General features: G+C 41.6%; 1 protein-coding gene across 1 annotated transcript in view; it reads left to right on the plus strand.

Annotated features, from left to right (window-relative positions):
• The first annotated feature begins 12,864 nt into the window (after nucleotides 1–12,864).
• The window catches only part of COL6A6 (collagen type VI alpha 6 chain), a 140,374-nt gene continuing 132,020 nt past the window's right edge, over nucleotides 12,865–21,218 (plus strand). Inside the window, exon 1 of the mRNA XM_025449030.3 lies at nucleotides 12,865–13,043. The gene's annotated coding sequence lies outside the window, so the exon portion shown is untranslated. The remainder of the gene's footprint in view (nucleotides 13,044–21,218) is intronic.

Consider the following 21,218-nt stretch of genomic DNA (forward strand, 5'->3'; position numbering starts at 1 on the left):
ACGGGAAATGAAGAGGCAAAATTGTTATTATTTTCAGATATCATAATCTATCTAGAAAAATCCCCCCTCCCAGAATGTAATTAAATACTATTATATTGGAAAGGACTTTCAGTAGGATGGTTGGTTATACATATATACAAAACTCTGTATTTTTTTAATATAGCAATAATGAGGGGAAGTATTTATGACAAGAATGCAAAATACCTAGGCATAAACATAATAAGAAATGTAGAAAAACTATAAATTCCACTGAATAACGTCAGAGAAAGCAAAAGTAGATATTCTCTTAAAAGATAATATTTTAAAATGTCATGTCTCCCCAAAGTATTATATAATTTAACATGTTGGGGAGGGTGGGCACAGAACTGGAGAAAATTGTAAATTTTATCTGAAAGAATTAAAAAACAAAACAAAACTGGGTGATTATCTTTACTATATATTGAAACATACCACTAAGCCATAATATTTTTTAAATGAGTGCAAAAAGACATAAGTGAATCAATGGAGTGAAACAAAGTTCCAGAAACGGACCTAAATAAATATAGAATTTTACTCTACTACCATTTTTAATAGGTTGACTGAATTCTGTTGTTTGGATGCATAGGACAGGAAGGATGTACCATAAGGATGGTACAACCCTTGATCGTTGGCTCATGTATAAGGTGACTATGATCATCTGGATTTGCCTGAAGCAGGTTTATGCCTCTTATCTTGGCATAATTATCAATAGTTTCTTCTTTCAATCTTAAAACTGTCCCCTCATAGATGATACATTATATGGACACCCAAGTTATATATATCATTTCTAATTTGCCTAATTATAAATAATACTTTAATATTTAATATTTAATAATACTTTAATAAATATCCTAGCAGCTCTTTATTACAGAATTTTTGTGACTCAATCAAAACATATGCACATTTTAAACTTCTTCATATATACTGCCCTACCTTCCAGAAGAATCATACCAATATACACTCCCACAAGCAATTATGAACAGAGTCATTTTTTCCCCAAACCCTAACAAAACTGGTAGTACTATTTATTTTTTAAGATTTTTGCCAGTTTGATAAGTGAAATTGTATTTCATTGCTTTAACATACTCCATTACTGTTGTGAGTGAACATTTGTATAGATTAGTGTTCTTTCATTGTGAGCAACAAAAAGTAGTTCTGCATGGGTTCACATGAGAGTCATGCACAGGGACAGCAGAGGCCCACAGGATTAATGGGAGGCTAGAAGACCAGGCTTAGGAATGGATGGGACACCAGTGTGTCTGGAGGTTAGGAAGCAGTCATCCCAAGCCATCACTGGACTCAGTATGAAGGGCATCACTGGGTCAGGGCTGCTCAAAACACCAGGGCAAGAACAAAATGGAACCCCAATAGCTTTGGTCCCTATTCCTCTCTTAACATTCAAGTTCCAATTGACCCCCGGGCTACAGTCCTGCCCTCAGGCTAGGAATGGGCAGTGCCCTGATCACAACCCTACTGAATCATAACCAGAGGGAAAGTGGTAACTTCTCAAGGGAAATCTGATTGGGAAATGGACCTTGGGCAGGCAACCCAATAAATGACCATAATAGCTTTCATCTATATCGGCTGTTTATTTCCCCCTTCTATGAACCATTTATTCATGTTCTTTGCCATTTTTCTTCTGCAGTGTTTTTGTTGCTGTTGTTTTGGTTTTTGCTGACATACAAGAGATCTGCAATTATATTTTAAAGCTGAACCAAGTAGGGCTTTGTAGAAGTCCTGTAAAGTCCTCTTCATTTTGTAATTCACAAGAGTTAATGGGCCCTCCTCTGCAGGCTTTGCTGTTGGTTGGTTGGTGACCTATAATAAAAATATATAAGACTGTTAAGGAGCTGGCACTTTCCTTCTCTCTTACGTGTAGTGGTTCTAACTGTAACACTAGCTGCCTTAATATATAAACTTCAAAATCACAATGGTTTAAGTGATTATTTTAAGACATGGCCCCCAAATTCTTTGACATTCTTCCCATTAGAAAGTGGGATCTATGTTCCATGACCTTAAATCTAGGCTATATGACTGCTCGATCAATTAATTATGGCATAAGGGATATTGTGTCCATTTCTGAGCCCAAACTTCAAAATTTCAGTTTCTACTCTCTCTCTCTTGAGACATTTGCTCTTAGAATCTAGACACTGTACCACAAGGATGGCAACCAGCTAGTGGAAAGGCCACTATGAAGAGGAACTGGGAGCCACCTGTCCTCAGCCTCAGCTGAGCTTTAGCCAACACCCAGCACTTACTTACAAGTCATGTGAGGAACACATCTTGAAAGTAGGTCCTCCAGCCCCCAATGGCCCTACTCTAGCAGATGCTATGTGCAACAGAGGACTGCTGTTCCTCAGAGCCCTATCCAAATTAGTTTTGTGAGTAAAATAAATGATTGCTCTCATTTTAAGCCTCTAAGTTCTGGAGTGGTTTATTGCACAGCAGAAGATAACTTGATAGAGCATAGTACCTCAGACATTTATTTCTTGTTCATGATCTAGTACTGGTGTTAGGGTTAGCAAGGAGGCTTCTGCATGGGAAATCTGAGATTTCAAAGATACTCACCTCCTCCATCATCAGACTGTACCCTCCTCTTATGGGTTCCATTGTTTTATGAGGGAAGAGTAAGTGAAAAAGTAAATGGGGAAGGAAAATTTGCTGGTTATGCTCCTTGGTCTGGAGAAAGAAACCATCACTTTCACTTGCATTTCAATTGGCCAAAACTAGCCATATACCCACATATAGATGCAAAAGGAGCCTGTAAATTGTGATTCTTAACTTCCCAGTCAAAACTTCACACTCTGGAAGGTGGAACACAGATCTTTGGTGGAAAAAAACAGCTTTATGACACACTAACCTAGCAAACAAATTGAACCATATTCTTTTCGGACACCAACAAAATAAGAGACCCAGTTATTTCTGTTAGAAGAATCTCATAGTTCACTTTGGGTAGCGTATATTTGGACAAAATGTATGAAAACTGAAGCCCAGTGTGACACATTGTTTTTAAACTAAATAGTAAAATCTATACCTTTCTGGGCTCTAAATTGGCTTATGGAAAATTAAGTGATTTCCCAATAAGAAGTCAAGCAAATGTAGAAGGAAATGACCCAGGAAAGAAAAACTGGTTTGGGTTATATACTTTGAAGCATAGCAGATCATGAAGTAAGAAACAGCAGGTCATAGAGAAGAGATGAAAGGAACAATTGTTTGGGGCTTGGCTCTGCCACCAACTGCCATGCACCTTGCTTGCCCTCCCTGTACCTCCATTACTTCTGGTGAGAAAGGAAGAGGTTGGACTAGATCATCTTGAAGTATTTTTGTTTGTTTGTTTGTTTTTTAATTCATCACCTGTGAGGCTGAGCCAAATACAGAAAAAGCTGCACTCCTGGAAAGACAGAAATAATGCCATGATGTATACTTCTGATTGTTAATTACTATTCTCCCCTATTAAATGCTATACTCCTCAAAAAAGCTAGCATGGAAACCATGAATTTTTCTACTTTTCATAGTGTTCCCTTAGCAACAACAACAACAGAAACTGCTCTGAATCTTAGTAAGGATAAATAAAAGACATGTCTTAGAATTCTTTCCCAGGAACAGAGAATTATTCCCAGCTTCGAATTCATAGAGGCCTACAATGTCAGCAGGAAAATGTACCTGTATCATTTCTTCCTCTTCGCCCAAATTTTAACTGGAAGGGATCCGTTACAAAAGTATGAAGGGCATATTGCCTGTGTAGGAGGGCACTTATGCAAGCAAGTTCTCATCTGTTCTCAAAGTTCTAATTAAGAAGAGATAGTGCTCTGAGGCCCTGCTCTCAGCAAAATGCTGACCAGATAAGCCCCAAGCTTACTTCATAGGAAATAAATCTTTGCCCCTTGGATGCATTTACAAAGTGTTCCATTTCTTCAGGAAAAAATTTATTACATACATATCCATAACTACTTTTCCCACCACTTCTGCAACAACTGTACAGTGGAATTTGGAGTGTGTCCTCAGAAACTGCAGCCTCTGCAGATTGGAAATATGAATGTATACATTTCTACAGGAAGTGTGTGTGTACATGTGCATGTGTGTGAATATGTATCATTCAGCACCAAGATCGCAGAGGATGGGTGACTAATCATAATAAATCTGAACATCTTCATAGCTTTTGGGGGGAAAGCGTGGGAGAAGAATATCATCTCCAATATTTAATAACAACAAACTCCAACATGAGAGACCTTGGATGGAAATAATATACAAGAAAGGGTGGGTTTTGTGAGACTTTGAAGGAAAATATAAATTATTTCTTATAAGGGTTTCCCTGAAATAAATTAAAAAACTAAGATGTTTACACATATTTATTCAATAATCTTTCTTACCGAAAAAGTACCAGTTGCAGTAATGTCAGTTGCTCTTGCTCTAAAACAAAGTTCACTGAAGTTTCTAATTTACTTATATTTCTTGGTTTTATTCCAGCCTATTATAAGACTACTAAAAGCTGCTAGAAACAGAATTGCTATATATATTTTTAATAGTAAAAGTTAACACCAAAATGCTATCTAGTTCATTGTTCTTAAGTGGATAAATCATGCTCTGCTGAAAGCCTTGACTTATTGATTTTTTACAAAAGTGATTGGCTGCTTCTCCAGATGCCTAAAATGGACCAAAGTTCAGAGTAGGGCTTCTACAGAGTAGGGTGTCCATCCCTACTTTCATAAGAAACTGAGATAAAATTTTAGTTAAAACTTAACTCTTTTTACTATGTACTTACTATGTGATTCCCTCAAAATTCAACAGGCCCCTTTACAGGCTTCTGAAATAACTATAAGCTCCTTATGAATGAAGAGCAGGGGCACAGCTTTCCAGTAGAGTTGGCTGCGCTGCCTACATGACGTACTGTAACCACTGTCCTCAGTGTCCTTAAATAATGCTTAAAAGACATGCTGGCAGGAAGAGATTACACTTGCTAGTCATTCAATATTTGTCTGAAATCCGAAATTCTCATTATTAATAATCCAAAACTGTAGCCTTGGAAAATTCTGTTTTTGTGGTCAGTATATAAAACACAATCTGCCTTAGCTTAAATTTCTAAGTAGTTGGAAAGTGATAAGGAACCTCAGATGAAGCAAACTTGCCGCCAAAAAGCAACACGTATCTTCCTAAGGGATTTCCTCACAAACTCTGAGGATCTTGGAGTCATGTCATAAAATTTAAATAGAAGAAAATTCTTGGCATTTTCATTTAAAAATAAAGAACTTTGGAAAATGCAGTATGATAGATAAATCCACTTCTTTGTGAAAAGAAAATATATTAAGGCACTCGGATTATGAGTTTAAACCTTTTTCAGGGCTTTTATGCAATTTCCAATTTGGAAAGAATTGGTCATCTCCATTGGGGACTCAGTCAACACTGAATTATTTTCCATATAACCAAGAACAATTCTTGTTAGATAAAGGCAAATCACATATATAAGTAGCTTTTAATGCGTGCTTTTTCAATAATTTTCAGTTAAACTTAGCTAGAGTTAATAACCCCAATAAGCCCCATGTTGCACAAAGTGCCTCTTTGGCCAATGCATCACATTTCTTCCATGTTGATGTTGCAGACGCAAATGCTTCTAAAGTAACATTCTTGTGGGCATACACGTGTTCACCCACCTCCACCATGAGTACCAGAGACAGGCAGGGGCAGATGGGAACCAAGTAGAAGAACAATTTGGAAAGACTTAGAGAAAAGAGTGACAGGAGACAGTATGGGAGCATGCTTGCCCACAATTGCAAGAGGATTTTTTATTCTGTTTGAGTTGGGTAATGTGAGCCTTGATTATGTTTTAATTTTCTTGCTGTTGCTGGGAGCTTATACAGAGACTCAAGCACACAGACTGGAAAGGTCTCTCCAGCAGATTCACTGCCCCTCCCCAACCCGCCTCACTCCATCCTATATGCTAAAGGCTTCTTTGCCTGTGCCAGAGAGTTAGTCCTTCTGGGAGCATCTCTTAGCCAGTAACACGCAGAGATTTGGTGGATAAAAAATGAAGGTGTGTTCTGTATTGTTTCCCAGCAGTCTGCAGCAGGACTGAGACACAGTTGTCCACTGTGGTCACTTGCTTAGTAACACTCCCTTCATTGACAGCTTCCCTTTCCTGTCTCACTCCCATAGCAGTGTTTCCTAGAATCATCTCCTAAATAAACTACTTGTACATGAATCCTTGTTTTAGAGGCCGCCTTTTGAGTGGGAATAAGAGGGAAAACTAGGAAAACTAAGACATTCTCCATGCCCAGCATAGAGAAGACTGTGAAATTGTGTTTACTCAAATGGCAGAGACAAAACCATGAGTGAGATTGCTATAACCATCTTTAGAAACACAATCTACCACGCGTACCTTGTACATCAGGTTGCTTGGTTGTTTATCTGTTACCCCTGTTTTCACTCTCTGATTCATTTCCTGGGTTTCAATCTTGGCTTCAACAGTTAGTAATTGAGCAAATTAGCTTGGACAGCCTCCTTGACTTTCTGTGCCTGCTTCCTCTTCTGTAAATGACACCTGCCTACCTCATGGAGTTGACTAATTGTTGTTGTCATTGTTAGTATTTCTCTGCTGTTCTCTTAAATCTTTAGGCAGTCCTATAGGGCTGCTTTAGCCTTTCCTGATTGTGGTCCAGAAATTAAGGGAAAGAATATGAACCTCCTCCTGGGTCAAATGGTTAAGGTGAGATACTTCAAAGTGATAACAACATTCATGAGTGAAAGTTCCCATAAACAGGATAAATCTCGGGGTCATGGCCAGGTTCATAAAGTCCAGCTGCTCCTCCCTTGCCATCTTTGGAGGATTATGGTTTGGTTTGATTATAGGACTAATGGATATTCTTATGGAAGATAAGAGAAATTTCACTCCATGGTGGGTTTAACTTTTTTTTTTCTTTTTTGGTCCCTTTAAAAATGGAGTACATACCATTTAGTCTTGAGAAGAGGATTTAGAAAATGTTTGCTGCTGAATCCTAATTATACCCTAATGGGCTATAAAAGTGATTTGACCTCTCATAGAATTGCACCAGAGAAATGAACCAAACGATGAAAGAATCTGGCTCAATGCCTTCAGTTTCTTATTATTTATTTGACTCAATGGGCAGCGGGGGGTCATCTCTCTGACTTTACAGCTGATTCAAATCTCAGGGCTTGAAAAAATCTCTCTTTGACTAGTTCAACATATTCCATAAGCAAGTAATTGTACCATTAAACACCTCCCACAATATGATATATGTTCTCATTCATTTGGGGAATATAAATAATAGTGAAAGGGAATATAAGGGAAGGGAGAAGAAATGTGTGGGAAATATCAGAAAGGGAGACAGAACGTAAAGACTGCTAACTCTGGGAAACGAACTAGGGGTGGTGGAAGGGGAGGAGGGCGGGGGGTGGGAGTGGATGGGTGACGGGCACTGGGGGTTATTCTGTATGTTAGTAAATTGAACACCAATAAAAAATAAATTAAAAAAAAAGCATCTGAAAATCAATTGCACAACATTTAGGGTTGTAGTAGGACCAGGTTAATGATAATCAATGTTTCTGGCCTCAGAGGGTAAATAGCAAAGATAATGAAATTTATACTATCTGTGACTCACCATGTAATTGGAAACTCCCCAGTGACCACAAGGCAGTCCTTTCCTAACTGGTCTCTCCCTACCATCCATGATAGCAATAATTGCACCTCGGATAAATCTCTTTGGCTATAATACTGCCACTGTGCAAAACTCCTACCATCCATGATAAAAACTTGAGGCCACCTAAGTCTGAGGAGGATGGATTGGTTTTTAAAAGCCAATGGCCAATGGTGATACACCCAAATTTACCTACCCTACCTGGGGTTTTACTGTACTACTTTAAAATCCCCAAGATACAATTGGAAATTATCCTAGAGTTCTTCCTATTTCCTGACTGTTGACTCTCAGCCTATTTAGTGTGTCCTTATTCTTAGATCTCCCTTTGAAAGATAAGAAAGATGGCAAACCTTGAGATTCTTAGAACTCCTTTGGAAAGATAAAAATGATGGCAATCCTCTGACTCCTATTATGTGGACATCTTCGGCATGGTCCTCTTTCTATTCTGTTCTCAACTACCAGAAGAGAAGGAATCTTTCTTGTTTTGTTCCTGATGCATCACCAAGGTCTAGGAGAGTGCCTCCCAAATGGTAAGTGCCCAATGAATACTTCCTCAGTGAATGATGATTAAATGAACTTTCCCCGTACTACCTCATACACATCTGTGGCTTCAGCTATCAATTTTATGATGAATCCAAAATCACATCTCCAGTTGAGGCCTCAGTCCCAGGGCCCAGACCTATATGTATCCATCTGGCCACTAAGCATCACTATTTGGACAGCTCCCAAGCATCTCCAACTCAAAATAGCCAAAATAGAACTATTTTCTTCCACCTTCCTCCTCAAACCTTCTCCTCCTATGTTCTCTAGCTCAGGAAATAATGTTACTGCAGATGGGCAAGCCAGAGGCCTGGGAGTTCTGGACTCTCTGGCTCACCTAGTCACTCATTCACATCCAATCCACCACCTGCCCCTACCTCCTTCTCTAACTTCATTTCACAGTGTGCCCCTTCATTGTCCAGCCACCACTGACTTCCCTGCTCTCATACATGCTGCTCCTTCTACCTTGCTATCCAACACCCCCCCAACCTTCCTCACTCAACCGCAGGTACAATGTTTATCATGAACATCACCTTCTTTCCAGGGTTTCTGCCATAGAGCCCAGTGCATACAGACCTGTAACACATTATTAATCAGATGATTTATCCAACTGTAACACTAGGCTCTGAAGTCCTATGAGCAGATATTATGGTTGATTGCATTCTGATGTCTAATACAGTATCTACCACATAATAGATATTTAAAATATATTTTATAGGGACGCCTGGGTGGCTCAGAGGTTGAGCATCTGCCTTTAGCTCAGGGTGTGATCCCGCAGTCCCGGGATCGAGTCCCACATCAGGGTCCCAACGTGAAGCCTGCTTCTCCCTCTGCCTATATCTCTGCCTCTGTGTGTGTGTGTGTCTCTCATGAATAAATAAATAAAATACTTTAAAAAATAAAATATGTTTTATAAGCAGATCCTAGTAAACCAAATAAGATCCCTGGATTAAGTATATTATTCTAACATATGACCAAAAAAAATATAGATTAACATCTTAAAAACAATTCCAATCCTTCACCGTGCCTGGTCCATAGTAAATATTCAATATATATTTTGCTGAATAAGTGAATACATAAATACAGAGAAAACAGTCTTGACAATGGCAAGACATGTGAAAGCAGTATGAGATCAATCAATGCAATCATTACTAGGACAGTCGAGTACATGATTAATGGTGGGAGTGTGGTTGGACGGCAGGACATGAGGCAAGAAGGAAGAATCGGGAGAGGGATAAAGTGCCTTGAATTTGGACTCTGCTCTACAAGCAATGGAGAGCCTTTATAGCAGTAAGTCAGTGGAGTGATTGATGAGATTTGTGGTTTAGAAAGATCCTCTGTCAAAAGAATGAAGGGTAAATTGGCAGGAGTGGAGTGGGTGAAAGGGAAGATTGGACTTTGGGAGGTCGCATGGAAGGCAACTTTGGTAGCTTAAGGGTTTGAACTGTGAAGATCTAGCCAGGTTGAGCTCTGGAGACATTTCAGAAGTCAAAGTGGATCTGACCTCCTCCCAAAAGCTGAACTATGAATGGACAAGGCTCCCAAAGTCCCAACACTGTCATGGCAAACCAGCTCATATGTATGGCTTAGGTTAATGGTTGCTATTGTCTTCTGATATAATTAATGTCTAGTTTTGATGAAGTTGTCATGTCCAAAAACCCATTCAAGTACATATGGCACCCACATTTCCTTAAAAAAATCTCCAGAAATTTAGCAGAGAACACTGGCTACCTATCATTTCTCTGGAAATCAAGGATTGCATAATGGGAAAAACTATGGTCACTCCGGGCAAACACCTGCATGTATAAGATCCAAGGACCTTTCTTCTTCCTCTGCCTTTCTGCTGTAATCTAGGTGAAAGGAAGCCTAATTCTTTGAGTGCTGGTCAAAGCTTGACCCAGTCATGAAAATTGGTTTGGACATCAAAAGATTCAGAACATAAAATAGAGTGATTTAAGATGCCCTAAAACAAGATGTCAGGGGTACTTGGATTGTTATTAAGGCAGTACTATCAAGCCTTCTCATTGAACTGACATGTTCATTGGTCCTGGGTGGGCCACAGGTCACAGGCATGTGACTCCCAAAAGCCATTCTATCAGACTGATGTTTGCTATGGGACTAATAGAATCAGCATTTTTTGCATGTGTGGTACACTTTTAAAGGAGCTTTGGGTGGGCTGGAAATTGGCTAAGAACCCTGCCATCCGGAATCACATCTGTCTCTTTCAATAATTACCTGGGATAAGAAAAGTATACTTATGTTTTTAAGTATATTATTAAAAATAAGAACACTATATGAGAATATAAAAACGAGTTACTTTCATCATTTTAAGTGAAAGCAATAATAATTTGAGATGTTCTGATGTTAGCTTTGCTGTTTCTGCTGTTGTTCTTTCTTTTTCCTGTGGCTTATTTATTTTATTTCATTTTTGTATATTTTTTATTGGAGTTCGATTTGCCAACACATAGTGTAACATCCAGTGCTCATCCTGTCAAGTGCCCCCCTCAGTGCTATCACCCAGTCACCCCCTCCCCCCACCCACCTCCCCTTCCACTACCCCTTGTTCGTTTCCCAGAGTTAGGAGTCTCTCACGGTTTGTCACCCTCTCTGATTTTTCCCACTCATTTTCTCTCCTTTCCCCTTTAATCCCCTTCACTATTTTTTATATTCCCCGTATGAGTGAAACCATATGATTGTCCTTCTCCCATTGACTTACTTCACTCACCATAATACCCTCCAGTTCCATCTAGGTCGAAGCAAATAGTGGGTATTTGTTGTTTCTAATGGCTGAGTAGTATTCCACTATATATATAGACCACATCTTCTTTATCCATCATCTTTCAATGGACACTGAGGCTCCTTCCACAGTTTGGCTATTGTGGACATTGCTGCTATGAACATCGGGGAGCAGGTGTCCTGGTGCTTCACTGCATCAGTATCTTTGGGGTAAATACCCAGTAGTGCAATTGCTGGGTCTGTTTTTAACTCTTTGAGGAATCTCCACATCTCCACACAGTTTTCCAGAGTGGCTGCCCCAGCTCACATTCCCACCATCTGTTGTTGTTCTAATGTTCTTCCAGCTTCCCTTGCACCGAAGCCAAAGGACCCATAGAGGAGTCACCATTTTGAAGTCACCCGTCCTGGTGCTGCTCAACCAAGTCTATGATCCAGAGCGTGAAGTCTCATGATCCCCAGAGGGCACCTAATAAGGCGCATGAGAGTGTCCTATCGTTTACATTCCACTGGGGAAGAAATTGAGGTTAACGACCCGATGGTCCAGTTGAGACTTGAAATTAAGTCTTGGATTCCAGAGAATCCCCATTCCTTGGGAACAGCTCTGTTTTGAACTTGTCCCTTACCAAGTTGACAATTCATACTGGGCACGTACACTCCAGAGCTACACTGCCTGCGCTCACGGCACCAGTTCTACCACTCACTAGATTACCGCCACCCCCTTTTTTAATTTTAAAGTTTTCTTTATTCAGGATGACTGTAAAAAGCAGATATATATTTATTTGTTTGTTTGTTTGTTTTTACCCATGAGAGACACAGGCAGAAGGAGAAGCAAGCTCCATGCAGGGAGCCCGACGCAGGACTCTCGGTCCCGGTACCCCGGGGTCACTCCCGGAGCCAAAGGCAGACGCTCAACCAGGCCACTCAGGCGTCCCAAGAGCAGATTTTTAAAAACAGACACTCTTGGTTCCACTAAGGAGGAGCAACGCCCCCTCTCACTTCTCAGCCTTTGTAGCTGCTGATCCATTTGTCTGGGACCCTCTTCCCTCTGCTTTTAGATCTAGCGCACTCTGTACATTTCAGTTTGGACTTGATTTTCTCAGAGAACCTTCTTTTGGTCTTCCACGGTTGAGTTAGGATCCCTTCCTCTGAGTTAGGATCCCTTCTTCTGTGTTCCCGCGGCGGCACCATTTGCCCCATCCAGCAGCTACCCCCCCCCCCCCGCCCCCCATTCCCTGTTGCCACGCCTGGCCCCCATGGAGACCGGCGGCTAAAAACCAGAGTTAGCTTTGTATCCCAAGCACCTCAAAGTAGCATAAACTAGGTGCTCAAATATTTGAGACACGAATAAGCGGATACATGAATGAATGGCCGGTGGGCGATAAAAAGTCCGTAGTCGGAAAGAATCAAGGAGACGCTCCAGACCCTGAATTCTGAGCGAGGGGCCTCCGGGGGCGCTGGACCCCAGGCGTGGGGCGCGCGGCGGCTGGTCTCCGGGCGCAGCAGGAGGAAACTCCCACCACGCGGGCCCCGGAGCTCCCTGGCTAGCCCCTGCTGCTTCAAGACCCCAGGACGGGGCCAGTCGCCCGCGGCGGTTCCAGCAGTAGGAGCGGAGCTGCCCGTCGGGTTCCGCGCCCTGGGCGCAGGGAAGGCGCGCACGGCGAACCCCCGCCTCCCCGCCCTCAGTCTCCCCCCAGGGTGTGGAGCTGAGCCCCGGGGCTCCCCGCAGCGGAGGAGCGTGCGCGGAGTCGCGGCCCCCGGAGCCCCCAGCCCCCGCTTCCGTCACCCGCCCCCCTCCCCGGGGAGTGCGCCGGGCCCGGGGCCGCCGGGGCGGGGAAGGGTCGGGCCGGGGCGGGGAGAGGCCTTTATAGAGCGGCAAGGAGGGGCGGGGGAGCGGCCGCCCGCCTGCGGGACACCGGGAGGCGAGAGGCTGCCCGCGCCGCCCCGGGTTCCTCGCCGGGTGCCCGAGGTCCCCGCGCGAGGTCCCCACCGTCCCCCGCGCTCGGCGCTGCGCTCCTGGCGGTGCGCTCAGGGCGCGCCCGGAGGAAACCCCCGCGGGGCTTGGCGAGCGCTGGGCCGAGGGCCGCGTGGAAGCGCCCCCAGGTAAGTCCTGAAGCCCTTTGCAAGTGACCAGCAATTGCACGGGAGGGACGTGCCAGAGAGCGGGGAGGGGGCTGCGTGAAGGCTGCGCTGAAGGAAAGAAGTGAATTTCAGAAACTCCAAACCCCTCCTGGTTTTTTCACCTCCTGGGGCCGTTAGCCCCTCTCCACCCCGCCTTTTGGTTTTCTGCATCCCTCTGTTGGCAAACATACAGCACACCCCGTTGTCACTCTCTGCTCCCGGCTTCCCGTTCACCCCCTGCACACTCATGTGCCTTGGAGGCTGAAGGGTGCCTCACCCCACGCTGTCCCCAAGCTTAGCGCAGGGCTTGGCCTGTGGCAGGCACCTAGGACTAATGGAAAGGATGAATGAGGTCAACCAGCACCGGGGGCAAGAAAAGTCACTCCCAAGTCTGTATAAACCCAGTCTGTGCTTTTGTTTCTGGACCTCACCCAAATTTATTAAAGACGGTTGGGTTTTTATTATTGCCTGAAGAGAGAGGAGAAAGCAGAAAAAAAAAATGCACCCATTTATGAATGCCCAGTAACATCTTGCAACGAGTGCAACCCCAGCTACCTGGCTCAGTATCAAATGTGCAAATAGTTTTGATGAAGGGAGGAGGCAGCCTGGAAGAGGGGAAAACACTGGAACAAGAAACTGATTTCTTCAGTTTCCTTTCTTGATAAAAGACTTCTCATTTCTCTTTTCAGAGGTCTACTCTGTGGAGATGTTTAAAGGTGATCTTTGCCAGTGGGAGGAAAAGGTTTGGTAGGAGTGAGGGGTGGTGATGTTGATTAGGAATATCTGAGACGTTGCTGGAAATCATGAAGACCTGAGATATAAGACTATTAGAAGTCTTTTGTCAAGAATATCCATAGTTACAGAATCAGCGGTCACATTTCTTTTTAAAGAAAGGGTCTATTTGATGAGCAGTATTTTTAGTAGGAAACTTGCAAGTATGCCATTTTGAAGTTACAGTGTAAACTTAACGATTTAGGGTCCTCATGGATGAGATCACCTACGTAAAAATCCTAGGAAGTCTAAATAAAGTGTTTTAAAACACATGGTCTTAAAGGGTTTTTTTCCTGATAAAAGTTGTCAATTTCCTTCCTTCCTCATTTTATTCCAAAATGTTAGAAGTGCCCAGGAAATTCCGAAAGGGAAGCTTTTCTGCTACTCAGGAGTCCGTGTGATTTTTAGACTTTGTGCCCTGTGAAATCAAATTTTATGATTTACATAAAAGATTTTAAGTGAAACACCCACTAAAGAACCATCTTCAGCTTTCTTTCTTTTTTTTTAACAAAAAAGCTTTCTAATTTTACTAAGTTGTAAAATAATTCTTTAAAAAGACTGTTGTTATACATTATATCCTTGCAGTTTCCACTCTTCCTATTTCCTTCAAGATAGTGTGAATTACAGAAAAGTTTGAATCGTTGGAATATTTATAAAGAAAAGACTTATTTATTTGCATAGACAGTGTTAAGAGCAGGTAATTAAGTCACCACATGAAGGTCACATCACTAGAACTGTGAATAAAAGTTGATATGTTATTTATTCATCTATATACACTGTACACTGTACCATCCCGTTAATGTAAGAATCTTAAACATGACTGGAAAAATCTTTCTTGTCAGTAAATATTCCCATTGCTGGAATTTCTGAAAAGTATGTGATTGCTACCTATACCATCCGTAAATAAATAAAAGTAATCCAGACTAATGAGGATTTTTTTTTTTTGTGACCAAAAACTGGTCACTTCCATAGTCCCAAGAAATAAGTATGAAGATTCAATTTTCTGTACTTCCACTTTTATGAGCTTCGTGAACATAAGACTAACTTTTCCAGGGTGATCAAATGTTGGCCAGTGTTTTTTTTTTTTTTTTTTTTTCCCTCCCATCCTGACCTTTTTGTTGTTTTCCTTGTTATTTAAAGTAGGAAGTGGTTTAGCTTTGCTCTGAAACAGGCCTAGGTTCCAGTTACAGACTAGCGGGGACAGCCTGATTAACCTTCCTGAGGTTTCTTGCACCTGTCACACGGAGTGATGATCCCTACCTACCTCACAGGGATGTGAGAGGAAAAAAGAAGATCCTTATATAATGCCAGACATGAGTCCTCAATAAATGAAGGCGGCGATGATGGTGATGGTTACACTTATGGTTCAGGACAATTAGAAGTGGTCCCAGTTTAAAAAAAAAAAAAAAAAGTGGTCCCAGTTAAAGTTGAGTCCAATTTTATTCCATGTTTTGACTTCACTGATAGACCTTGTTTCCATCGAGTATAACACATGATGAACAGATATGCCTAACTCGCTAAACATTGTAATCTCCCTTTTCCCCTGGAAGCCTTTCAGTTTGCAGAGATCATTTAAGGAAAAGACCTGTCCTTCAGGCATGCCGCTACCTATCCTGACTTCATTATGTATTCCTTTGTATCTTATACTTTACAATTTCGGGAAACTTTTTCTGGAGCAAACTGTTCCTGCAGGTAGAAGGCTGGGAGAAGCGCAGTCGGTGTTTTAGTTTCTCTGGATAATGATTGTGTGATAAGAAAAGTATCTTGCTGCTTTTAGCAGGAAGGTATGACATTTTCAAAATTTTAAAATAAAGACCCCAGATCAATTTGCAGTTCTTCAAGGGAGTGGAGGCTTAAAAAGGCATAGAGGATCAATTACAAAAAACAGCAGCTAGTTGAAGGCCAAAATTTTTAAGGAAGAAAGAATAGTTAGAGAGACTTGGTCTCACTTCTTGTCTTGAGTCCTCACCCTCCTTCCAAACTTGCTTTTTCTTGGGGTGACCCCAAGTCCCTGGCAGGGGAATTTGGAAGGGATTACATCAAATACTGTTTGGCTAACATAAGCCATGTGCAGAAGAAAAGAGCTCTTGTGTCTTTCAGATCCCTAATGCTTCCACACTACCTGGCACTAGTATGTACTCAATAAATATGTGATAAATGAATGGCCTAAAATTTCAAAAGTCTGGCTGAAGTATGCTTCTCATGTAAATCTGGAGCAGCTGCACTTAGAAAATCCACTACTGTGTGAAACCTCAGGCAAGATGAAGGAGGCAGTGTGACCTCTGCTTGTGTCTCAGCTTCTGACCTTGGTTTTGCTAAAGCAAAGAACAGCTGACTATAAATCTTACCTTTATGAGTCGTCTTCATTGACTGAGATAAAACTAAAAAGTAATACTTTTTATGGTTCCAAATAACAAGTCCAAGGAGATTTACTGGTTTAATTTTGCTATGAATAGAAAGTTTTCCCCCAAATGCTTAAGCAGTGAAGAAGAGGGAAGAAAGATACAGCATATAAACTAACTTGGTATAATGAATGGAAGCCTCAACTTTCCCCTCAAGTCACAAAGGCATGATAAATATACACTTAACCATTCTTCAACCATTTACCATTAAGGACTGGGTCTTGATTTGACTCTAAAATGTTTTTGTAATGCTCTAAGTACTGTATCCTAGACTTTAGAGGGGAAAGATATTGCCAGAGTTAGTTGGCAAAGGCTTTCGCGTTGGCTTGAAAAGCCATAAGCTAATCACTTATTGAGTTCTTTAAAAACAAGTTGATTAATGTTTGGCAAGAAATTCTGACTAAAAGTCTCCATTATATGAGTCCAAATACAATAGAACTTTGAAGATCATGAGCAAGTCATAGTCACATTTGGCCATTACAGTTTGGTGGAACATAATCCCACAGTGTGTCAAATGGTCCACATGACATCTTTGGGTACCCTACCTCATCATAGCCAGCATGTGTAGTTAACTCTGTAATCACTTGTCTGGGATGGTTAGAATAACTGTGGTACTAAGAAGATGATGTTACACATTGTAGCAGATTTCCCTCATAGCTTTTCCCTCCTGGCTAACAGAAGACATCAGAGCCCTCCCCACATTCCCTCTGCTTTCACTGTGTTGGTCACACTGTAAGCTTCTTCCTTCAAACATCTGTGAAGGCCTGAGGGCCTTCTCTGGCCTTGGGAGCATGACTGACTCATGTGGAGTAGGCTAGAAGGGCTTAGGAGTTAACATTCCTCAGAGCAACCCCTCAGCCAATAACACATGAAAGTTGGTGAGTACTCCAGCTTTCTCACACCTTGGGAGAGGCAACTCTTGAGGTATGATCAACATTCTTCCGGAGGTGCCCAAGGGAATGAGCTCCAGCTGCCCAGAATGGCAACCAGTCTGTCCACTAACAGTTCCACATTGGCTTCCGTCCCTCCACTGTCTCACTCCCTGCTTCAGAGATCACTTCCTAAATAAAGTAATTGAAAAAATTCTAGTCCAGGATCTGCTTTTGGGGAAACCCAACCTATCATAAGTTTGTTAGCTATTTCAGTAAATGCAGCGTTTTACATATAAGTATACTGTAGATTCCACTCTAGCCAAAAATTGAACCAAGAATGGAATTCTTGCTTTCTACACTAAAGAACAGAATTTTGTCCCTAGCCAGTGCTTTCTGACTTGTGTCTGGGCCAGTTAGTTTGTTGGCCATGACTCAATCCTGAATTCCCATCAGCCCTTTGAGGACCATGTTGTGGGAACATGGAGGGAGATATTAGTAAGGGCTCAGGTGACCCCCTCATTAGAGAAAGACCATATTCTGCTGGTTATGAGAAGCAGCTCAAACACATGCTCTGAAAGATGGAACTTGCCTCTCTGTCTTTCTGTATTTCGGTCTCTCCCTCAGGTTTGGTCACCATTTGCCTACTGTGTTAGTCAGAGATCTTCCGAGAAACAGGACCAGTAGTTAGATATACAGAAATATATGAGGAGATTTATTATAGGAACTATCCCACATGATTATGGAATCTGAGAAGTCCCGTAATCTGCCGTTTGCAAACCAGAGAACCAGGAGTGCCCATGGTATAATTCAGTCCAAGTCTGAAGTCCTGAGAGCTGGGAGTGCCAGTGCCTGTGGGCAGAAATAAATGGATGTTCCAATTCAAGCAAAAAGAGCAAACTTGCCCTCCCTCTGCCTTTTTGTTCTATTCAGGCTGTCAATGGATTGGATGATGCTCACTTGCTTTGGTGAAGGTGACCTTCTGTACTCATTCTATCAATTCAAATACTTAACTCTTCTGGAAACACCTCACAGGTACACCCAAAAATAATGCTTTATCATCACTTAACTCAGTCAAGTTGACACATTAATTTACCCATCACCTTTACCAGGTACTTCCTAACCCATCCCCCAGACCTCTCTTCAGAACTCCAGACCCAGATATCTCACTGCCCCGAAGGTACTTGAACATCTTCCACTACAAACCCAACAAGTGCCAAATGGCATTTACTTTCTTCCCCACACACCTTCCCCTCTTCCTACATATGGCACAACCCAATGGTCCCACCACAAGACTCTGGAGTAGTCTTCAAGCCCTGTGCTCTCAGCCCTCATCAACAATCCCATCTTACCAGTCTCCAAGTCCTAACAACTTAATTTCCTAATAATCCCCCTGTCATCTGTACTCCTAGTTCCCAAACTCCATCCTTTCTTTCACCCAGACAACAACTGCCTTCTAGTCTACCTCCCTGCCTCTAATCTTGTTCCTCATCTAGGATTCTCCATATTTCAGCCTTAGTGAACTTCCAAGAACCTGTATGTTCTTCTGCTTACTCCAGTGCCTTTAGATATAATCCAAACTCCTTACCCTGGTTGAGAATCCTCCCACCATCCAACTTTATCTACCTCTCCTGCCTCCTGCCTTTCTGTTTCTTTGCCAACACTCCCAATCCTACAGTTCTGAAAAAAAAAAAAAAAAAAATCTTGCTCTCTCCTACCTCCTACTCCTGGCATTTGGAACTCCTTCTAGAATTCCTAGAATTCCTAGAACAGTGTTCTCTAGACTGAATCTGGCTAACTCCTTTTCTCCCTTTAAGTTTCCACTAATATGTCCATTCCTGAGAAAGGTGTTATTGGACCTTCTGTACTAGGTAAGGTACCCTACTCTGGGTCCCCACAGTACCCTAGACTTCCAGTCATATTGCTCTTCCATTAAACTGTGATTATTTCATCTTCCATGTTCAGTAAGCTATCTTCAGGGCTAACCACTTAGTAGTTCTATCTGTTGTATGAATAAATGAGCTGAGATTAGGTTTCTTACTAGCTAATGACCATAGGCAAGTCACATAAACTCTCTGAACTTTACTGTCCTATTTATTTAAAGTAAAAACCATATCCAAGCACAGGATAAATGGGAAAACTTGATGAGATTGTGGATTTTTCGGTCTTGGCATAGTTGGCACTCGGGAAATAATAGTTCCTTTGGATTCAGCAAGATAGGTACTATGCTGGACTTGACCCACATTCCACTTGAATGTGGGAGGCCACATTCCAGGAGGTATAAGCTAAAAGGGCACTTTGCTATAAGGGCTTTAGGTGGAGCCCAGAGGGAAGAGATGTCATTTAGCTAAAAGCATCTTGCTTGTCAGATGTCCTTTCAAAGCATGCATGGAGTGTGTTTTTGGAAATGAAATTGATATAATAACATATAATGGCGTCTAATTCCTTCACTTTATGTCTTCCAAACAATCCTTCTTGAGCTTCAACATCTGCATTCCCTGGATTAAGGCCATGAATCCAGCTTCCAAATGGAGGAGCTTTTTCCAAGAATGGTGCCTTAAAAAACTATTCCCAACTGCAATTCCTCCTTGATTTCCCCTTTTTCCATGATTACTGTCACCATCCTGAAAAAGCGCCAGTAAACACCTAATCGTTGGCCCTCCAGGGACCTGTTAAGAAAATGTTCACAAACCCCAATTCACATTTATAAGCAATTGAGCTGGGTAGAGGCAAGTACTAAACAAATTAGGGACTTGCACTGGTCAGTGATTAAGGCAAAGAATTTTTTAGACTTTATTAGTGGGGAGTGAGTCAAATACATAAGTGGGTTGGATATTAGAGCAATAGCACCTCAGGGAGCTATCTCTACAATTTAAAGACTTTTAGGTATTATTTGGTAAATTACTATTTTGGCACATTTAATTAAATCTATGGCAATCCGCTTCTAAAGCTCACCAAACTGGGGTGCTCTGTCCCTCTTTGACACACACAATTTATAATCCCTCTTTGTTTCTAGATATCCCAACGATTGGGGCACACGTAGTCTCTTGTAATTAACAGACATTGTACTAAGAATGAGAGGTAAATTGATAGTTGATAGTATTGTCTGTTAGAGACTTACCTTCTAAATCCATAAATTTATATCTCTAGATACAAAATATTTTAGGTAGGTGTCTATTTTCTCCCAAAAGCTTGAAGGTTTTCATTTATCTGTTCATTTGTGTTAATTGTCAGTGCCCTATCAATTCTTTCAATTTCTTCATGGACAAAATCTCAATTAGGCATAGATGTTCCATTGTCATCTCAGTCAGCAACAATAAAAATTATTGAGTTGGGTAGTACATTGGACACTGAAAGAGAGGTTGCAATTTCATACATTGCATATCTGCTAAACTCTCCACTGAGAAAAGAGATGTGTAGCCTGCATTTGAAGCTGTAGCTATGTCACTGGCTTTAGCAAGTAAGCAAGAGGTGGCTGGGCTAGAATCAGCCTAGGTAGTTGGAGATGGTTGACTCCAGGTTTCTTCCACACACTGGATCTTTGAATACTCCAATCAAAGGGGTTATGTCAACTACTTCAGCACTTATTAAGCACTTTATCATCACACTTGATCCTCACAACAATTCAGCGAGGAAAATACCATCATCATCCCCCTTCCGTAGATGAGGGTCTGAGGTTTCAAGATGCATCAATTGCTGACCAGGGGAGGATTTGAATTCAGGATGTGGTAACCCAGGCCTTGACACTCCTACCTGCCTATTTGGCAAGGTAAGCTAAAAAATGTGTGCTTAAAAAGCCTAGAAACTTCCAATACTGATGCTCAACTTAGATCCCTGCATGGTTAGAATAATAGTTCAGAAGTTACAGTTTCATTGGGAAGTGGAAATTTTGACTCTATTGTTTTAGGGGAGGGAAGAAAGGGAGAGTGCTAAACTCAGCATGAACATAAAATCCCAAAGAGATGATGTTTGAGTAGCTACAGAACTCAGTAGCTTGAATCTCTGCCATTGAAATTGACTTTGGTTAGTATTTTCAAAAGTCCATTCTCATTTTGCTGATTGATTTTTCATAAAGTCCTAGAAATTTCAGAGCAAAAATGGGTCTTTAAATCATT

Source organism: Canis lupus, chromosome 23 (assembly GCF_003254725.2).
Source record: "Canis lupus dingo isolate Sandy chromosome 23, ASM325472v2, whole genome shotgun sequence".
In the NCBI taxonomy this organism is placed as follows: domain Eukaryota; kingdom Metazoa; phylum Chordata; class Mammalia; order Carnivora; family Canidae; genus Canis; species Canis lupus.